Source organism: Euleptes europaea, chromosome 1, assembly GCF_029931775.1.
Source record: "Euleptes europaea isolate rEulEur1 chromosome 1, rEulEur1.hap1, whole genome shotgun sequence".
In the NCBI taxonomy this organism is placed as follows: domain Eukaryota; kingdom Metazoa; phylum Chordata; class Lepidosauria; order Squamata; family Sphaerodactylidae; genus Euleptes; species Euleptes europaea.
Genome location: NC_079312.1, coordinates 81,172,570 through 81,192,638, shown reverse-complemented (window position 1 = coordinate 81,192,638; position 20,069 = coordinate 81,172,570). Strand labels below are relative to the sequence as shown.

The window sequence follows — 20,069 nt, the reverse complement described above, 5'->3', positions numbered from 1 at the left end:
ATCATTTTGGTCTTATTTTTGTTGTTTTGTGACCATGAAAATATACACCATACATGACATTGACCCAATGGCATGTATTAGTGTTTTGCTGTGAAATCCAAGATTGTGGAATAATTGGGTATTCATTTTTAATATTTTAATAAAAATATTTAATTATATTTAATAAAATTACATCATGAAATGAAGTAACTATCTTCTTCAAACCATTTCTTACATGTGCCTGTGTATCTTCCTTTTACTATAGAAAGATACCTTTACTGAGCTCAGACCTGATTAGTTTATACAGTTTATTGCTTTTTCAAGAAAACATGTAGACCGCACATATGGGTCTAAATATCCTGGGCACAATTTGTTAAATGGAATGGCTGTGACAGTACACTGATGTAATTCTCAACATGGTCAAATGTGGGGATCCTTAAATCTGGAGACTGGAGCAGTGAACAGACAAGACAAATCTTTCTACAAACCTGAAAATGCCCCAGGTTTGCTGAAAAATCTGAAATTAAATAAAAATACATTGAGGGGTTAAAAATCCCCAAAATAATAGAAGCGGAGCCTGTAGCTTTAATACAAGAATGTCCTCAGTGGCATTGCTAGGCAACCACACAGTCTTCCTTGATTTCTGTTAGTAAATGACAGGGGGAGGGGGAGGGTCATTTCCCTTTGACCTTTGAAGAAGGATTCAGCAGGGCCAGCTCTGGCAGCAACCACCAGGTGACTTGATACCACATGACTTATATGGCTAGTCCAGGCCCAGTTTAACTCCTTGCAACAGTTAAACAGCAGCCACTGCATGAAAGTCACCATTGTGTACTGGTTAGATTTTCAGACTAGGATCTCAGAGATGCAGGTTCAAATCCCTGTTTTGCCATCTAAGCTCACCAGATGAGTGTGGGTCACCCATACACTCTAAGCCTAAGCTACCTCAAAGGGTTGCTGTGGAGATAAAATGAAGGAGAATTATATAAACTGCTTTGGGTTTGTGGGAAAAGGCGGGGTATAAGTGGAAAGGCAGGGTATAAGTGGAAAGGGGGATACAGGGGAAAGTGATGTGCCTCCACAATTCTTGCAGGTCTCCCCCTGCACAACTGAGGCCGGCCCAGTGGCCAGCACTGTGCAACTGGTACTGGCCCAACAGCTGACACTGCACAACCTGACCAGAGTTTTCCCAAGCAGAGAATGCCAGGGAGAGGAGGAACTGAAAATGTGGGGCAAATCAAGGTAGTCTGGCTGGTGGGTGGGAAGGAGAGAAGGAAGCAGGAAGAAGAAAGAAGCTATGAGAGCTTCAGGGAAGGAAAAGAGAAAACAGTGAGGAACGGGGAAATGACATGCTTCCTGCAAGTCCTTGCAGGTCCCCTGCTTGTGTGTCTGTCTGTGTGTGTGTATCTGTGTATATACTGCACAAACATTTTCAGTTATGTGATTGTGAGGTAGGGGCAGGTCGATTGAACGTTCATATGGTCAAGTGGAAGATTTAAGCAGCATAGTTAAAGAAAGGTTGGACTCTCTTTTTTTGTGCTGTCAAGTCACAGCTGACTTATGGTGACCCCTGAAAGGGTTTTCAAGGTAAGAGACATTCGGAGATGCTTAGCCACTGCTTCCTCCACACCACGACTCTGGTGATCCCTGGAGGTTGCTCATCCAAATAATAACCAGGACTGACCCTGCTTAACTTCTGAGATCTAACAAGATGTGGCTAGCCTGGGGCTATCCAGGTCAGCTAGCTAATGCTTAATCAGATCAAAACCTTTCTTTATTGCTATAAATAAGTTTATATTGAAGTTCTGCTTAATTTAAAAAGTGCATATTGAAATGTGTAAAATAATGAGTTATGTTGATGTTTTCTTATATATTTAAGTGAAACAAGTCAAATAACCTAAATCCTTGAATAAACATTTGGGTAGAAAAAATAATTGCACACAGAAATAACAAGGTGTTCCCTTTTAGAATTTTTAATATTTCAAAAGTAAATCCTAAAGGGAAAAAACGAAATTAGAAGAAATCAAGGAAATGTCTTAACATGTTGAATAAAAATACTGAAGTCATTACAATGCAACAAAATTTGACCAAATGATTAAAATTACCTTTCCTACAAAACCATCTTCAATATAGAATTAAATTTCAAATTTTTCAGATTAAAAAACTGAAACAAAACTGTGTTTAACTGCAAAATACCACTTAATTTCTTCATGAAAAAACACAGATTTTGCAAAATTATGTTTTGCCAAAAATATCCAAAAAGCAACTAATAATTTTAATTTAATGACACATAAAAGCAAACTTCTAGTGCTAAAAAAGAGGAACATGAAAGAATGCTGCAGACTCACAGTGCCTTCATCCCACTTTACATTGTCAGCACTGCCATCTCTACAATTAGGATTGCCAACTCTGAGTTGGGAAGTGCCTAGAGATTTTGGGGTGGAGTCTGAGCAGAGTGTGGGGAAGGGCCTCACCAAGTTATAATGCCATAGAGTCCACCCTCCAAAGCAGCCATTTTCTTGAGGAGAACTAATCCCTATAGTCTGGAGATCAACTGTAATCCTGGGCCCCACCTAGAGGTTGGCAAACCTACTGCAAATGTTGATAAACTGGGGGCACACCAAGACACTTCATCACACAACCACCATATAATTGTCATGACCAATTAGACAGAGATCATCATGTCAATTCTAGAAGCTTGTTTCACACATTGATTATACCCCATGTATCAAAGCAAATATTTTTAGTATTTCTTTTTACTACAATTGCTAACAATATTTTTAAAGTGATTTGATGAACAGGCAAAAAATCGTTTTTCAAAAAAACTGATTAAGATAAAGCCTTATAGAGCTTGTGTGTGTGTGTGTTTGTGTTTGTATTTAATAAACATTACTGAAAATTTATTCCAGTTTCTAGTCAGAAATGTTCAGCCCAAATTTTCCAATTTCTGAATGTTGTATATGAACACATGAAGCTTGCCTTATACTGAATGAGACCCTTGGTCCATCAAAGTCAGTATTGTCTACTCAGACCAGCAGCGGCTCTCCAGGGTCTCATGCTGAGGTCTTGCCTAGCCCCTTTAACTGGATGATTATCTTACATACAAGAACAAATCAACTATGGAAATCACCAAAAAGAAATTTGAGTGAATCACTTCAAATACAGAGTACGCAAAAGTACTGGAATTAGACACTACAATACAAGTTGCAAACAATTATGATGACACTAGAAAGCTTTCTGAGTGATGGTTGGCATGAACAGAAAGCAAAGCAATCCTTTGTGCTCTGCCAAACCATATCAAGCACACTGGCCAGTGTTAAATATCAACCATGCTAGTCACAACTTTGCACTGGGTTAGGTGTCATTAGCCCATTGAATTATAATCTAAATAGGATTGTGACCACTTTCTAGGCTTCTGCATTGCCCACCAAACCAATGTGGATGCAACAGAGGCCTTCTCTTACTGTGTCCCACCAACATGTTGGATTGCACTCAAGCTGTGCAAAATTATCCACACATTGAACCATTTGAATTTTTCAGTTCAGCACTTGACAAAATGAAAACGGCAGTACATTCTTTTCCTATATTTTATTACATTTTATTTTATTACATTGTATTTTTGTTTTCAGCAGCCTGAAACAGCCCAGAACTTGGAAGCTAAGCAGGGTTGACAAAGGTTAATACTTATATGGGAGACCACCAAGAAAGACCTGGATTGCTGTGTCGAGGAAGGCAATGTCAATCCATCTCTGCTCATTTCTTTCCTTAAAAAGCCCATGAGGGGTCACCATAAGTCAGTTGTGACTTAATGGCAGTTACTGTTGTTATCATAAATATTTATAATTATTAAATAGATTGGTTTGTTTTTTGCACAGAATCTATTCCACCCCCACCCCCAAAAAAGGTTGTGAAGCCTGTGAAAATTGAGGCCTTATGAGGTCTATGTTTATACATAGTCTGTATGGGAAATCTGGTCCTGCTGATCCATTTAAGATGGGGGAAAAGAAACAAACTTCCCAAGATCTTTGTTCCAAATTTTGCGTCTTACAGTATCCTTGCATTTTACTTGAGCTAAGGAAAGAATTGCTGCATGCACATGTAGAAGAAACTGATGTTTAATTTGGACTCAAGCTACACTCATAAAATTATGCATAAAAACTCCAGAAAGTTTCTCACTGTTTTTTTTAAAAAGTTTCACTCATGGTAATGGGCTTATAGCTAATAAATGCAGTGTTTAAAAATATTGCCCCACTCCCTCCAAGGAATCATCTGCTCTGATTAAATCAGAGTATGAAAAAAAAATTGCTTCTCAATCATGCACTTCCTGATGGTACGGCCATACACTCCCTCACATAAGTTAAATACAAGAACATTCTCTATATGTCATTGAGAAAGTCTATTTTCCAAAAAGTTACATATAATTTGTAGATACCTAAACATTAAAATCTACACATTTCCCCCATCCCTTTTGCCAAACATAAGATTGGTAGGAGAGGGAAGGGTGCATTAACTCTGTTTCCCCTTTTTAAGAAGAGGAAAAGTAAAGTTGCTGGGTTTCAAATCTGGCAGGCACCATCTTCTATAAAACTGCTGCTATCATACTGCCCTTATACAAATCTATGGTAAGGTCACATTTGGAATACTGTGTACAGTTCTAGTCATCACACCTAAAAAAGGATATTTGCAGAAAAGAGCAACCAAAATGATCAGGGGGCTAGAGCAACTGCCTTAGGAGGAGCAGATAAAATGCTTAGGGCTGTTTAGCATAGAAAAAGGCAGGTAAGGGGAGACATGACAGAGATCTATAAGATTATGCATGGTGTGGAGAGAGTGGACAGGGAGAAGCTTTTCTCCCTCTCTCGTAATACTAGAACATGGGGTCAACTGCTAAAGCTGAAGGATGACAGATCCAAAACAATCAAAAGGAAGTATTTTTTCACACAATGTATAGTTTAATGGTGAAACTCCCTGCCCCAGGACGTGGTGATGGCTCCCAACTTGAAAGGCTTCAAGAGGGGAGTGGACATGTTCATGGATGATCCATGGCTACTAGTCAAAATTAATACTAGTCAAAATGAATACGTATTCTCTCCAGGATCAGAGGAGCATGTCTGTTATATTAGGTCATCTTGTTATATTAGTCATCTTGTTTGTGGGCTTCCTAGAAGCACCTGATTGGCCACTGTATTAACAGACTGCTGGACTTGGTGGGCCTTGGTCTGATCCAGCATGGCTTTTCTTATTCTCACCAGGTAGTACCAATCTCCACCATCTTCAATCTCTGGAACTGCCTCTTATGACATTCCTAAATTCATTGATTTTTGTGCATTCAGAATGGAGTAACTTGGCATAAGATTGTACTGTAAACCTCAGAAGAACTGGAACCCAAATGCAACAACAACTGGGTGGCCTCTATCAGCAACTTGAAAGCAGTCTACTGAAGTTTGAAAATAGATGCTAAGCTGTTAGTAGCTAAAAACCAAGTTCAGCTCCTGGATTCACAGCCAGAGAAAGGCAACTTCCCTGCTTCCTATTCTCACTGCAGCCTTCTTTGCCCTCTGAAATTGTGCTTCGGGAGGACCTGAAGGAAGTGTGTGGGGAAAAACTTGAGAATCTGCAGAAGAAAGAGGGACTTGACAAAGATCTCCTTCCCCTCCACTGCAGATGGAAAAGCTAAACCATAACAGAAGGTGCTGCTGATGCTCAGCTGCTACAATATTTTAGGATTCCATGGTCCTAGGAAGCAAGTTCTCTAGTTCACTCCACCTGCCCTTTCCTCATAGCACAGAAAATCAAGTAAAAGGGCAAGCTGCACTATTAACAAGAAAACCATGCATAACTCTTCCCCTGCTCCTAAGCACATTGTCTTTAGGGATCATTTTAAGTTTCAAGGCATTTTATTTTATCATGATAGAACTGGGGGACTTTTTAAACTTTATCCCTGATTTTATGTATTGTACCATTTTGATGTGGCAATCATATGATGACCACCATGAGGGGCACTGGAGATGTTCAAAAAGAAGTGATACTCAGGTTCAGGTAATCTTTTTAGTATCATAATTAATGCAACCATTTCCAGCAGCACACCTTCCCCCAACTGGGATCAAATTCTCAGGTATTATACCTCTTGCCCAAGGGATCCTGTCTAAAATTTCAGGCAGATGGGGGGTGGGGAGATGTTCTGAATGTAGAGGAAAACAAAATTATCCTGAGGAACAGGATGGGGAGAAAGAAATTGTCATATGAGTCAGTTATCCTCTCCTCAAGTGTTCAGGAAGGGGGAGATCTTGGTTTTACATACTTAGAGTACTTGTTTTACATACTTACGGTACATTCATGAACATTCATAAACCCTATCCCTACGATGCCTTACTTCTCTGTCCTTCCACTTCCAGACCATTTTATGGTCCCCTTCCCCAAGCTGCCATTCTTTAAAATATTAGACTCGTTGCCCTCATATACAAAGATGATCTGATCTCTTTTGCACCCCACTGTGCTTGCTTAAAACCCTGCCTCTAATCCCTTTGCACAGTCTGCATGGCAGTCACCATGAAGGGGAGAAGCGTAGACCTTTGCCTGTGTCTCTTTGTCTCTGAAGCCCTGAGCATGTAGAAGCAAAACTTTTGGTTGTTTGCTGCTGGTGGGGAAGAGAGAGCAGAGGGGGAAAAAACATAGCCTTAGGACAAACTTCTGCATTTATAGCCTCACTGCCTTACAGCATGCGAACGTAAGCATCAGATGACAGCTCATCTCCAGAAATATCTCATGCAAACCAAACCTGTGCTTACATAGAATTAGAAAGTCCTCCCAGCGCCAGTGAGATGGTATGCTGATTGGCAGAAAGTGAAAACACTGTGCACAGAAATGCCTTTTGGAATGAACTTGTGAGATGTAAAGATAGGCTAACAGCAGCGGGTGGCTTTCTTTCCTACCAGGCACATATCTGCCGAGTCAATTCCTCCCTTTGCTGCCCCTTCCACCTATTGTTGTCTGGGAAAACAGAATCAGAAAATGAAGCATCAGAATGTCCAATAAGAAGGTTTCCGAGCCCATCCAAATGTTGGAAATAATGTTGCTCATACTCAAAGCTTTATTAATGAAAGTTGACCAATTCAGGTCAGTAATCCATAATTATAATTATAGCGTAACACACCCTGATTCTATAAGCATTCCCAGAGGTTTTCCCTAATGTGGGACCCTCTAACAAACTAGTGGCCATATCGCATGAAAATAAATATGTAGCAGTAGTTGTTGTGGTGGTTGTGATAATAATAATAACAATCCACTATGTTGTCATCTATAGCACATGGAACAATACATTAATATAACACTTATAGATAATATTAAACTAATGTGTGAACTGCCTGACCTAATCTTGTATATCTTGCTGCTGAAAAGGAGTTTCCACTGAATTTTGCCAAAGGCTAAACTTTGAGGTGAATTTAGATGCTTCGTCTAAGGCAAAACATTAAAGGAATGATGAGCAAGGAAAACAAAACAAACAAACAAAACCCACATAGCAACATTTTTCAGGGATAGGATAGCCAACTACAGGTTGTAAAACTAGAGATTTTGCAGGTGAAGCCTGGGGAGGCTGAGATTTGGGGAGGGAACAGTCCTCAGCAGGGTATAATGCCACAGAGTACACCTTACAAAGTAGTCATTTTCCCCAGGGGAGCTCATCTCTGTTGTCTGGAGATCTCCATCCCCCTCCTGGAGGTTGGTAACCCTATTCAGGGAAGTGTTGCTCCCACATATTCAGATGTTATTGAGATGTTATTAAAGGACTTGGAGGTATATTTGGAAGTTTCTGCTTGGCAAAATATTGAGGAATTCCGAGGACAGCGAAAGAAATTTTGATCAAACAAGCAGTGTTTCTCAAGGCATTTTTGTACACCCATACTCAAAAGTCAGCTAAGGAGAAAGAATATCCCTAAATAAGAAAATATATCTTACATTACAATTTCTGCTTGCTGGATCAACAGAGGCAATGTTTTAAACATTTCTCTCACAATGGATGCTGCTAGATTTTCCACAATCCTCCAAAACACAGTGTGTTAAACACCATTGCAGAGTACATGAACCTCAGCAAAGTTTCATTTTCACTGTTCTGATGCTGCATTTGTGGGAACCTCGTTTCTCTAGCCACTAAAGGTATAAGAGAATTCCCCCTCCCTCCAAGTGGTGACAATAAAATGATCCCCCCCTGTTTAACATAATGGTTCAGAAATGCTCGTAGCATATTGCAGACTTAAAATGGGAAATTATTAGGTAGCTGTTCTTTGTTATAATAATGATCACTCCACAAATAAAAGCTCTTCTCCCAAAGGTACTGCAAGGCACAAAATGCTAATTCTGAAGATTACGTGCGTGCTTTTATTAAATATTACTATGCCCTGTTCTGTTTGAGGGCTTCACTGCTCTGATTGTTTTATGAGTGCCATGTTAATGTCATCCCCATCTCTCTAGCAGCAGGCACACATTTTAGCTTTTGCAGGAGAACTGATCAAAGGCCACGTGCTGTGGGAATTGCTGAGAAAACATGGACAAGCGGTAAAAATCTAACTGATTAATTGGTTTAAATTTCATTTCAGGGTGTTGAACTTTGGCTTGGGACTCTAATACTACACTATGAGTCAGGGCCTAATTACCAGATTTCCAATTTGTCTCATCACAATGGTGGAGAGGGAGGAAAATGAATGCTAAAAATAATTGTAATGGTAAGGGGGACCCTTCCTGCCTTCCTACTTACTTTATTACTAATGTTCTGTGTGCAAACAGTTTTACTGGGATGCCCTCAAGCATCGCCCGCTGGGTCACTTGAGCATTTAAAAAAAGACATGAATAAATTTAAGAAGCTACAACCAGAGCCAAACATTTTGTATTGTAGGATTTAAGGGATAGTGATTATATGCCCATGACCACTCAGTAGCCAATCAAACCCTTCAATTAGAAACTTGCATTTATAAGCAGTAGGCCCTGCATTTCACCTTCAAAGAGAAACAATCTACCTCACAGATATAAAAACCAGGGGCTAAAGGGGGAAACTGTGCTTACTTCAGAGTTTATGGGTGGCCCTGGGAATAAGGGTTAATTGAACTCAGAGGTGTAGGCTTACTGAGGCGAATTAGTGGCATGCACAGCTATCAGCAAGGTTCTGCCACTGCTTTTATTCAACCCTTGAAATCTGTTTGTCCTATGATTAATACGCAGTGGGTGCTAGTGCCTATAAGAATGACCCCTACTCACACCCCCTTTCTTCAGCTTTGATCATAAAATACAGGTTTAGCTTCTGTATTACATAGAGGAATACAACAATGCATCCAGCCCAAAACAGAGCTAAGGTGCTACTAATATAAATATGGTTTTGATATGACTGAAATGAGCAAATGCAGTGCAGCTGTACAGAACGCACTATGGCTATGAAATCATTCTGTTCCAAACCTCTCTCCAGATTTGGGGGGTTTGTATTACTAGAAGTATTTACATGAAACATGCATAATGTCAAAATCCAGGTTTCTTGCAGAGTGCTTTCTCTGGAATGAACATACTAATGAAAATCAAATACCTGCAAAACCATTATTTTGAATGAGTTTATCGCACAAATTCACCAGTATGTTCTTGCAGGAAGTTTTTCAAAAATGATTTTGAGGGCAAAATGTGACTGCTTTTGAAGGCATTTTTTATTTGAAATGGAAAACTGGAAAATAAAAAAAATGACATCAATGTGACAAACAGGAAGGAAAAGACAATGCCAGCAGTGACAGAGAAGATGGGACGTGTGGACCCCATCTCCATGTGCCTCCATCCCACTCACTACTATAGTCATAGTGAAGGCGGCTTTTCTCACTCCTGTAGTTTTAAGTAAGGTTGCCGGGTCTCTCTTCCACACCAGAGGGAGGGTTTTGGGGTGGAACCTGAGGAGGGTGGGGTTTGGGGAGGAGAGGGACTTCAATGCCATAGAGTCCAATTGCTAAAGCAGCCATTTTCTCCAGGTAAACTGAACTCTATCGTCTGGACATCAGTTGTAATAGCAGGAGATCTCCAGCTAATACCTGGAGGTTGGCAACCCTAGTTTATGACTTCAATTTCAATACCTTTATTGGCATGCCATAGTTTTAAGACTTTATTTTTAGGTCATCTTTTCAAATGCTGCACAGTTTGATGTTATTTAAAAATTTTGAGAACCTGTGCTGCTGTTCTCGTATATATGTTTTTAAATATGGGGCTGCCATATTGTTTTATATTGTGAAATTCATATCTGTTTGGATACTGCCTCAAACAGAATTTGAAGTGGGAACAGACTACATTTTAAATAAATACCGCATAATATGATTAAGTTAAAAAGAGGAAAAAATACACAACATGTGACATAAACAAAAGTGTTTCTAAATGTAGTGACATATCCTGCATGAATATTTTGCAAAAATGAATGCAAATAAATCCTGCGGCTTTAATTATACAATATTATTTGTTCATTTGTGAACATTAATTTGAACACCTAAGTAATACAATTCTTTTTAAAAATCCTTTTGTAAACAGCACGTTGCAGTCAAGAAAAACAATTTGATTTATGTCATCCCCTTGTTAAGTGCTAAAATAAATACTTATTGATTTTAGTTTTGCTCCAGCTATCTCTGTATATAAAAGAAAGAAGAAAAAAGATTCCGTAGCACTGCTTTTTCCTTCACACACTCTAAAGAAGATAATATCACTTATTATTACAGATGCCAAGTTCCTGGAAAAAGCAGAAAAATTAGGAAATTTTTTTTGTTATGAATGTATGTTCATAATACAATAATGCACAGTTGCTGGCACTCAACAGACTAGGGGTGCTTTAACACACACTGAATAGTCTGCTTTCAGTGCACTTTAGCAATCATTTCCAAGTGGATTTGGCCATTTTACACAGTAAAATCCAGTTGCAAAGTGTATTGAAAGTGCATTATTCAGCCTGTATGAATGGGCTCTAGAATGGGAATTTTTAGGATTGGCCAAATAAGTGTGTTTGTGTGAGAAAGAAAGTGGTTTATACTGTCCCACCCCCCCACCCCACACAACAAAGCTCTGCTTTCTGAGCAAAATTCCTTCCCCAAAGTATCCTTTCAGTGATATGCTGGGATGGAGTGCTATGGGACACAAGGCTCAAAATAAGCATTGTTTTCCCCTTCCAGTCTGCATTCCACAGAATAAGCTGAGATGCTCGGGCAGGGTTGCCAACCTCCAGGTGGTAGCTGGAGATCTCCCGCTATTACAACCTTGTGAGGTAGGTGGGGCTGAGTTTAGAGAGAACTGTGACTAGCCCAAGATCACCCAGCAGGCCTTATGTGTAGGCGTGTGGAAACCAAGCCGGTTCATCAGATTAGAGTCCACCGCTCTTAACCACTACACCAAGCGGGCTCTCAAAATGGAAGTCCTCAAAATTCTTGCTTTCCAGCAACCTTACTAAAGTAAACTGAACTGCTACAAAAGAGTAAAGGCTTTTAATGAATTTTTTATTGACTCCCCTTCAAACCCTGGTAGTATTTTCCTGCACAGTTTTGAACACTATTTTACTTATGCTAGTAATTATGCTAAAATTACTATTTTAATTATGTTCATTACTTATATGGACAAGGTCTATGGAGAAAATAAAACCCTCGCAGGGGTTAGGTTATTGGGGGAGAGAGGTTATGAATTGTTGGCAAAAAAGGAAACAGAAAGGCAAGGGAACTAAGTAGTAAAAAGCCAGTAGGCATAACAGGCAAAAAGGCCCATTGACTTCTATAAATTTAGAAGGATATCACTCTGCTGAGGATCGCACTGTAACATTCACATACAGCATCAAAATGCTTAGCCATACATTTTGTTGCAGACAGCAGCGCTCAATCATCCTTCGCCTACAATTTGTTCTCAGCATATGAATAGCACCAAGAAACTGAAGAAAAAAAACCAATTCAAATTTTGGTTAAAAATGCCCCCAAAATACTTGGAACATGTACTTCCCTCTATACATTCCATCCATTATCTTTATGTTTTAAAATATAAATAAAAACAAAATATAAATGAAATGTTTAAATCCTGCTGGGAGTTTGAGTGGTAACTGGCCCCTTGTGATTTGGCACTTCTGGGTGTAAACCGGAAGTGATGTGTCACCGCGGGCAGGCGCTAGTGCACCCGTTGCCCGCCGACCCTCAGCTGGTCGGCGGGCAGCCAGGTGGATTGGCAGGGGTTTGCCCACCACCACCTGGCACTAGGCAACCCTAATAATATGGGATGCAGTGAATGTGAACATTTACAAAACAAAAGTATTCTGAGCTACAATATCACTTTCAGTAGCTGCACATATATGAAGACCTCTGGTACACTATAATACAATCAAGCGGGCAAAATCTTCAACTGGCACAACTGTGTTGTGGATTTTAATTTTAAAATATTGTTTAGGACACAGTAGGCCTGAGAATTTGGAGTTTGGAACTGTTCTTAGGAATGCTCAAAGGTGTCTAACATCACATCATTAGAGAAAATGAATCAGATGGTTTAGTAAAGTTATGTGAGACGCATGTTATTATGTCTATATAAGAGCCACACCCTAAAAACACCAAATATTTCAAATCTGGGGTATGATGAAGCTATAACTTTTCTGAGACTGTCTTACCTTTTCTGAAAAGGTTTGGTAAGAATTTTCAAAATTGCATTTCATTTTTAAATGCAGGCTAGGTCGGAGAAGGGAGGACATGTATGCTTTTTATTTATAACTTCATTTACATATTCTAGTGTTTTCTGTATAATTGTGATTTTTGTTCATTTAGTCTGTTCAAGGCTAACTAGAGTGCTTTTAAATAAAAGACAACATTGAGTGACCACTGGCTGGAATACATGGTTTCCATCAGGACCTAAAATAAACTTCTGACTTCTCTTCAGTCAGAAGACTGGTACTTGTACAGAATGATAATTGAAAAGACTGAACAGTCTTCACACAGGTTTCATGGTTAAAACAGTCAAAGACACTTTTGGTTTTCATGTGCTTGTTTTAAGTAACACCCCCCCACACACACCCATGGGTGGGCATAACTTCATAACAACTGGAAGCCTCTATGCACGTACAGCAAAGTTAAGTAAAGCTTGGAGAAGAACTGCAGGCTAAGGACAAGAGGATAATGTTATTGTTAAGGGGTGTGCATTTGGAAATTAACTAATTAAAATCTAATCCAAATAGATCCTGCTCATTAACCCTGGAAGTGTAATCTGAATGATATAACCTCCAGTTTTTGGAGCTGAATTAACAAAGGCATATTGTGCCTTTTTTTTTTTTTTTTACAGCGCCACAATGTTTGCAGGTGCATTGTTTTAATTTCCCATTTCCCCACACCATCTTTACATTTACATTTGTGAGAGGAAGGGGAAAGGAACCAAGGAGATAGGGTGACTCTGCCAATGTGTACCTGATAGTTATGCTGTCCAACAAGAACACTCAGCCCATGTTTATGCTACAAAACATGATGCTTTGTTGGCATTTCTGTGCACAGAGCCTGCTGCAATCATTTCCTGCCCCCTGGTCCTCTTGTCTGCCATCCATACCTCTGCGGTGGACAGGCAGCCTGGCTGATTTATAGAACAGTGGCTAGACCTTCCACCCTCAAATGGAATGGAACGAATGGAACAAATTATTAAAGGGATACATCTAAAAATGGTTTAATTTCAGTTCTGGATTGGGGGGGCATGCCTCTCATTATCCGGATTTTTTGGGGACTTTCCTTATTATTTGGGGGGGGGGGTCTTCTGTCCTCAAAATTTGGGACCCTTTTAGCAATCCCCCCCATTCCCCACTCCAAAGGCCAGGTCTACCCAATTAGCTGTTCATCAGCATATCCAGGCCCTTTAAATTTTAAAAGGAGGGAAATGCTGCCAAACAGTTGTTCGGTGGAACTGCTTCCTTTCTCTCCCTCTTGGCTCCTGCTGCCGAAAATAGGAGCTACATTGTCATTAATCCCAGAATTTAAAAGTGTTTGAGGTCATTTTGGATATTTTCAAGCCAAACAGAAACAGCTAATTTCTGGTTTATTTTTGGCTCGGTTATTTCAGAGTGCACATCCCCAACCATTATAGGGTGACACAAGAAAAGGATCAGATTGCTTTATGTGAGAATATCTCTCTCCTTGTCTAAAAGCCACATTAGGCAGACCTGATTACAGGGTGGGATTTTTTGTACCGTAAGAATAGAGCGTATGGGTAAGAGTCAAACTCCACGCATCTTGCCTTATTGTGCTGAGTGTTTGCTTGTGTGAAGGATTTTTTCGTCAGCTCTCTCTACAAATGACAATTTCTATAGACTTTGCTTAAATTTCAGGATCCCTTTAGTGTGGGTTATAGTCCTTGAGAATGTCATCCCCATTAATCGGAAGACAAAAAAGTTGTATACAGAAATCTGTTTCCCATTGAAGCCCAAACATAAATTCACAATGAAACATTAAAGAATCCAAAAAATGTCTCCAACAAAACAAGCCAAACCTGAATAAAATGTCTGTGCCCATTCTTATTATAAATATTCACATGTTCAGAATCACACCATGACATTACATGAGCAGAACTACAGAGATGTTTTCTCAATCACTGCAGGTAGGACTGAGGGGGTCACCCAAATGCAGAAACTCTTCATATTATACTAACATAAGGATAAACACACTGATATATAAAAAGAGCCAGAAATTAATTATACATGTAGTTGTTTGTACAAGAAGCATCATAAACATCTGAGACATTTTAAAAGAAAAATGTGTGTTTGTATCAGTTTGCTGAAATAAATATTGTCCCATTCTGCTTCTTTGAAAATAGTAAAAGAAAGCACATCCAAAAAGTGAAAGAATTTTGCTTTAAAAAAGACATATATATTGCTAGGGAAAGAGGTACAGTAATCTACTCGCCACAAATAAAAATGCAAGAGCCCCACTTTTTCTTTGGATTTCTCTTCTCAATAAGAGGATAGCAATGAATGCATTTTAATGCATTTTTTCTAGAACCTGGCAATCATAAAGTCAAATATGAACAAGTCTACTGGAAAATCTGTGACGCTAATCTTGGCCTAACTTGTATTTTTAACAAGTGCTGAATTTGTGCGTTGGATAATCCAGATGGCCATAGAGGAATCATCCTGATAGGATTAAACCTTTGTACCAAACTCTGCTCCATCTGTTCTCTGAGGTTTGTCCCTGCCAATGAGAATATAAATTTGCAGCCTCTCTGTGTCTTGTAGCATGAGTAACAGAAGCAGTTTAAAAAGACACACACACAGGCACACACATACTCTCACACCCTTGAGCACCTATTAGTAATGTGCAATAAAGGTAGTTTGAAGTTTACTGCCAAAGAAACATATTGGTTTTATTATTCATCTGAAGAACAAAGTGTGTAGTATCTAAATTTGAACAAAAAAGGATGTTTTGTTGTTGTTCAGGGACTTGTTCCATTCATTAAACCATAATATCACCATAAATTCACCAATGAAGGTACGAGGGTACATGAAGCAGGGAGACTCTTAATCTTTGGAACTATTATATGTTACTAGAATGCAGGATACAATTTTAAATTAATGATCTGACTGCTAAATATTCCAAATCAGTAAAAGCATGCAGTTATTCCCCCCCCCCCATCAACCCAGCTATAGACTTGGGGGAAGAGGGCAAAGGGATTGGATGTAAAAAAAGAAAGGTGGAAGGCAAAGGGATTGGACGTAGAAAAAGAAAACAACAACAACCACCTAGCTTTGTACAACAAAATACTTTTCAATTCCACCATGGCTGCCTCTAAGAACTATCTATTAAAATCACTGTCTTCTGCATTCATTGTTTTTGCCCACCAGATACAGGAAGGATGCATATTCATCATCAAATTCAAGTTTGGGCATGATCAATGACAGCCAATAGAAAGACACAGGGTTATAGGACGTTTCAAATTTTCAGAATCTGGATCTGAAGAGATAGGTGGGGGATAATGATGTTTCCTAAAGGGAAAACTACCCTAATGGTAAATAGCTTGAATGGTCAGAGAACCCTGAAAAAATGAGCACCCTACACAAGGACAAAGTAGAGAAAATAAAGCAAATTTATTTTGAGAACCTGCTTGGGAGCCCAAGATAAGGTTTAAATTATGTTTGGGATGGCCACACTCCAGCAATTTTACCCCAACTGCTTTTCAAGCAACAGCAAAAAATTCCCATCAGCTGAGAAAGTTTCATGGTAATCAATTTTCATCCTTGTACTTTGAATGGAAATAAGCAGAAGGCCAGTGTACCTTCTCCCAAATTGTTTAATTCACTGCAAAATTATAAAACATCATTATTTTTGTCCACCTAGCAATGATAACTCCATGCTGGTAACATCAAGTACTATCTACAGCCAAGGCTTTGCCTGATATAAACGTAACATTCCCCAGTCTCTTAACTGTGGTTAGCTGTAACCTGAGTTTGCAAACCTACCTCAGCCTCCAGTGGGAAGTATTAAAAATCAACCAAGAGGTGACAGTTTACCATGATTAGTCCTGAAAAAGGAGGGGGGTGGAATTTCACAAAATCACACAAGGTTGGAAGAGACCACAAGGGCCATCCAGTCCAACCCCCTGCCATGCAGGATCCCACAATCAAAGACAAACAACAACAAAGAGGGATTGTGCAAGCACGTGGTTCACTCCTGATCTAAGAACCATAGTTATGAAATTGGGAACACTGTATCTGTACCTCATCTGGTTCAACTTGCTTATTTTGATTAAGATCTCATTTTGTTTCTAATGGTGTCTGTGGTATCAAATTGGCAAACACCACCACAATGTGATAGGACTGTCAAAAATCAAGATAATTTTTCTTCATAGACTTCAAATGTAGTTGGGCGACACAGAACTGCTCTTTACACTACAGTTTAATGATGCAAGTCTTCCTCTTTCACTCAGTAAACATAAAACTCATAATATATAAACAGCTTCAAGAAAGATTTGTAAATCATTTTCACTGTGTAAATGAGCCAGGAGGATCCCCAAGCTTACACACTTCCGTCTCCTCCCTCCTGTAACACACAGCCAGCTAACATTGCTGCTTTCACTATTATAATTTATACCTCCACTCCTCTCCAAACCGGGATTATTTCAGTGTGGTGTCGGTGTGCAATGAAAAACCAAAGTTTTCCATTCTGGACATAATGGCATACCATGCCTTGCAGTAGAAACTAAACCAATTAATTAGGACAGAAGCTCAGAAACTGCAATAACCCGAGGACCTCCCATTATTACTTAAATTTAAATTTAAAGCCGTATATGCCCCAAGAAAATGCACAGCTCTCGCAAGCGGTGGGAAGCCATGATGGCCACCTCAGCAGTTTGACCAAAACAGCACCACTGTCTACCACGGCCAGGTGAATGGCAATGTAGATGAGGACATCTATGTAATATTTCAATAAAAATAAAAAGTAGATCCTGGGCTTGTATTGCCGACATATCCCTCTGATGGACATACTGATCCCCAATATGTTGAAACTATTTATTGCATTTGCTTTTCTTCTATCATGGAACTCAAAGCAACTATACTTGGGGAGGATCAATAACTAAACCACCCCCATATCTTAGCAACAACTTTCCCTCCCCCCTTAATACCAAGGTAAATTCACAGCTCTTGCTGCTGCAGTTTTTCCCAATGGAGCTGTGAACTTCATGATGATCCTGGCTTTGCTTTGAAAGAAACTGTCTTTGCTGGCGCCTATCAAGCAGCTCCTGTCTCTCACGAGAGTTCAAGACTTCCACAGTCTCAAGTCCTGCTCCTCAGTCCATCCTACTGCACTGCAAACTCTGCTCTTGACTGAAAAAGCATTTTCTCTATTGTAAAATGTTGTACCACAGCAGGACATGAGCATTCAAAAGAAACGGGCTCCCCCTAATTGCCTATTCTATGAGAACTTAGATTAATAAGTGCCAAGTTAGAGGGAGGAAACAAGAGAAATGAGTAAACTGAAGGTATCGTCCTGTTCATTCACACTGCAGCAATCCAGGGTTTGCTGTTCTGCTCTCTCACAACACAACAGGGTTGCCAACTTCCAGGTGGGTCCTGGACACCTCCCAGCTGATCTCCGGACTATAGACATCAGTTCCTCTGAAGAAAATGGCTGCTTTGGAGGCTGTTAAGTAATATGTTCTCCCCAATTCTACATGGAGTGGGAATAGGGTTGCCAACTGCCAGGTAGTAGCAGGAGATCTGATAATTCAACTGTTCTCCAGCCGATAGAGATCAGTTCACCTGGAGAAAAATGGCCACTTTGGCAATTGAACTCTATAGCACTGAAGTCCCTCCCCAAACCCCGCCCTCCTCAGGCTCTGCCCCCAAAATCTCCCACCGGTTGCGAAGAGGGACCTGATAACCGTAAGTGGTAATGACCAAACAAATTGAAATTCCCTTGTATTCAGACTGCAGGCCTAACTAATTGTGTTATCTTCACATCTTCCCCATTTACAGGCAATCAACCATGTACTGCAACTTCCTTGCTTAGAACTCAATTTCCAGGCACACAGATTCAGATTAGGACCGTGGCAAGCAGGCCTTAAGCCTTCAACTTATACCATTTTCCCCAACCTAAAAAGGCCCTGCAGGATGCTATTTGTCCCATGGGTGAGACCACATGTTCTGATGGGCCACATATTCTCTTTCCCAATGGAGGAAACTATTTTAAACTGCAAAAATGATGCAATTTCCCCCAATCTAAAAAGGCCTTGCAGGGTGCTATTTGTCCCATGGGGAAAACCATATGTTCTGATGGGCACTTTCCTAATGGAGCAAACTTTTAAACTGCAAAAATGATGCAGGGGTGAAAGGCTTAAGCCTTGTGCACCATAGTCTTGCTCCAAATCAGCCCCCACATGCTCCATTGCCCACTGGTACTCCAAACAGTGTCATGAGGGAAATAAAAAAAAAACTCATTGGTGGTGCAAGCATGATGACCACACTTCCAGAGAAAACCCAAAAGCGACAGTGGTAGCTCTAGGAATCAGTGGAAACTACGGTTTTCCCTGGGTTTTCCCCAGAATAGACATCATCAGGCTCCTGGCAACACCACCATATCCCCACCACCAACCCTCTTGCTGGTTGCTAGGTTCAGCCTACCAACCCTAGAATGCATAGCTGGTGGTTTGCAAAAATTGGTTTAAACCTATATGTTATACACTAGAACGTTTATGAAATGTTTAAAGCTTTATTTCAGAATCTGTTTCAATTTTCAACATTTTAATACTGAATATCAGAAATGTATCCAAAAGGCTACACAATTCACAAAAGAGAATGATGACAATGATGATGAACACAAGTCTACTACTATTTCTACGACTACTGTTATTATTGCTGGTAGCATATTTTCATTAGAAGAGCTCCTATCTAGTACTATAGTTCTCAGCTAAATTTTTAATATTTGTTTATATTATATTGTACTATTGCATATGACTTAAATTGTAAACCACCTTGGGTCCTGTTTCCCAGGAGAAATGCAGGGTAGAAGCATTTTTAAAATATATATATATGTGAAACTTGATTTAATAAATTCATAAGATATCAAAGCATCAAGGCTCTGATTGCCCTGTGGGTCATGGAACCCCTCCCCTCCAGAAAGGTCCTTCATCCTCTGTTTGTCAGACCCCAGGAATGAGTGACAGAAAAAGGGCTTCATAACTGCCCTATAAGTGCTAGTACTGGGCAGTGTCCAACATGGACCAAGAGAAAGGTCCTACTTATCTCTTCTTACTCTAAAATGTTTGTCAAACCTGCAAAATCTACACTTTGTATATATGCTCAAGGTTGCAGGTTGGCTATTACTGTTTCTTGAGAATGATACTGAATCAAGACAGTTGCCAAAGAGCCTCAGCAATTTCACATAGTGCAAGGGGAAAACAGGAAGGAAAAAATACAACCCTGGCCCTTAAAAAAAAAGCCATTTAAACTGTCGTCAGTTGTCAGCTTGACAAGGCCACTTGAATATATTCAGGAGTATTTGCATAAACGCTCACGGTGAGTTCACCATGGCTGCTAGCGCTAATGGTACATAAAGTAATTTAGTCACTTCTCTTAGGCATCCTGTCAGAGTGATGAG

At 39.7% G+C, this 20,069-nt stretch overlaps 1 protein-coding gene across 6 annotated transcripts in view; it reads right to left on the bottom strand.

Annotated features, from left to right (window-relative positions):
* The window catches only part of EBF1 (EBF transcription factor 1), a 394,943-nt gene that overhangs the window by 101,745 nt on the left and 273,129 nt on the right, over positions 1-20,069 (bottom strand). The gene's annotated exons all lie outside the window — the stretch shown is intronic.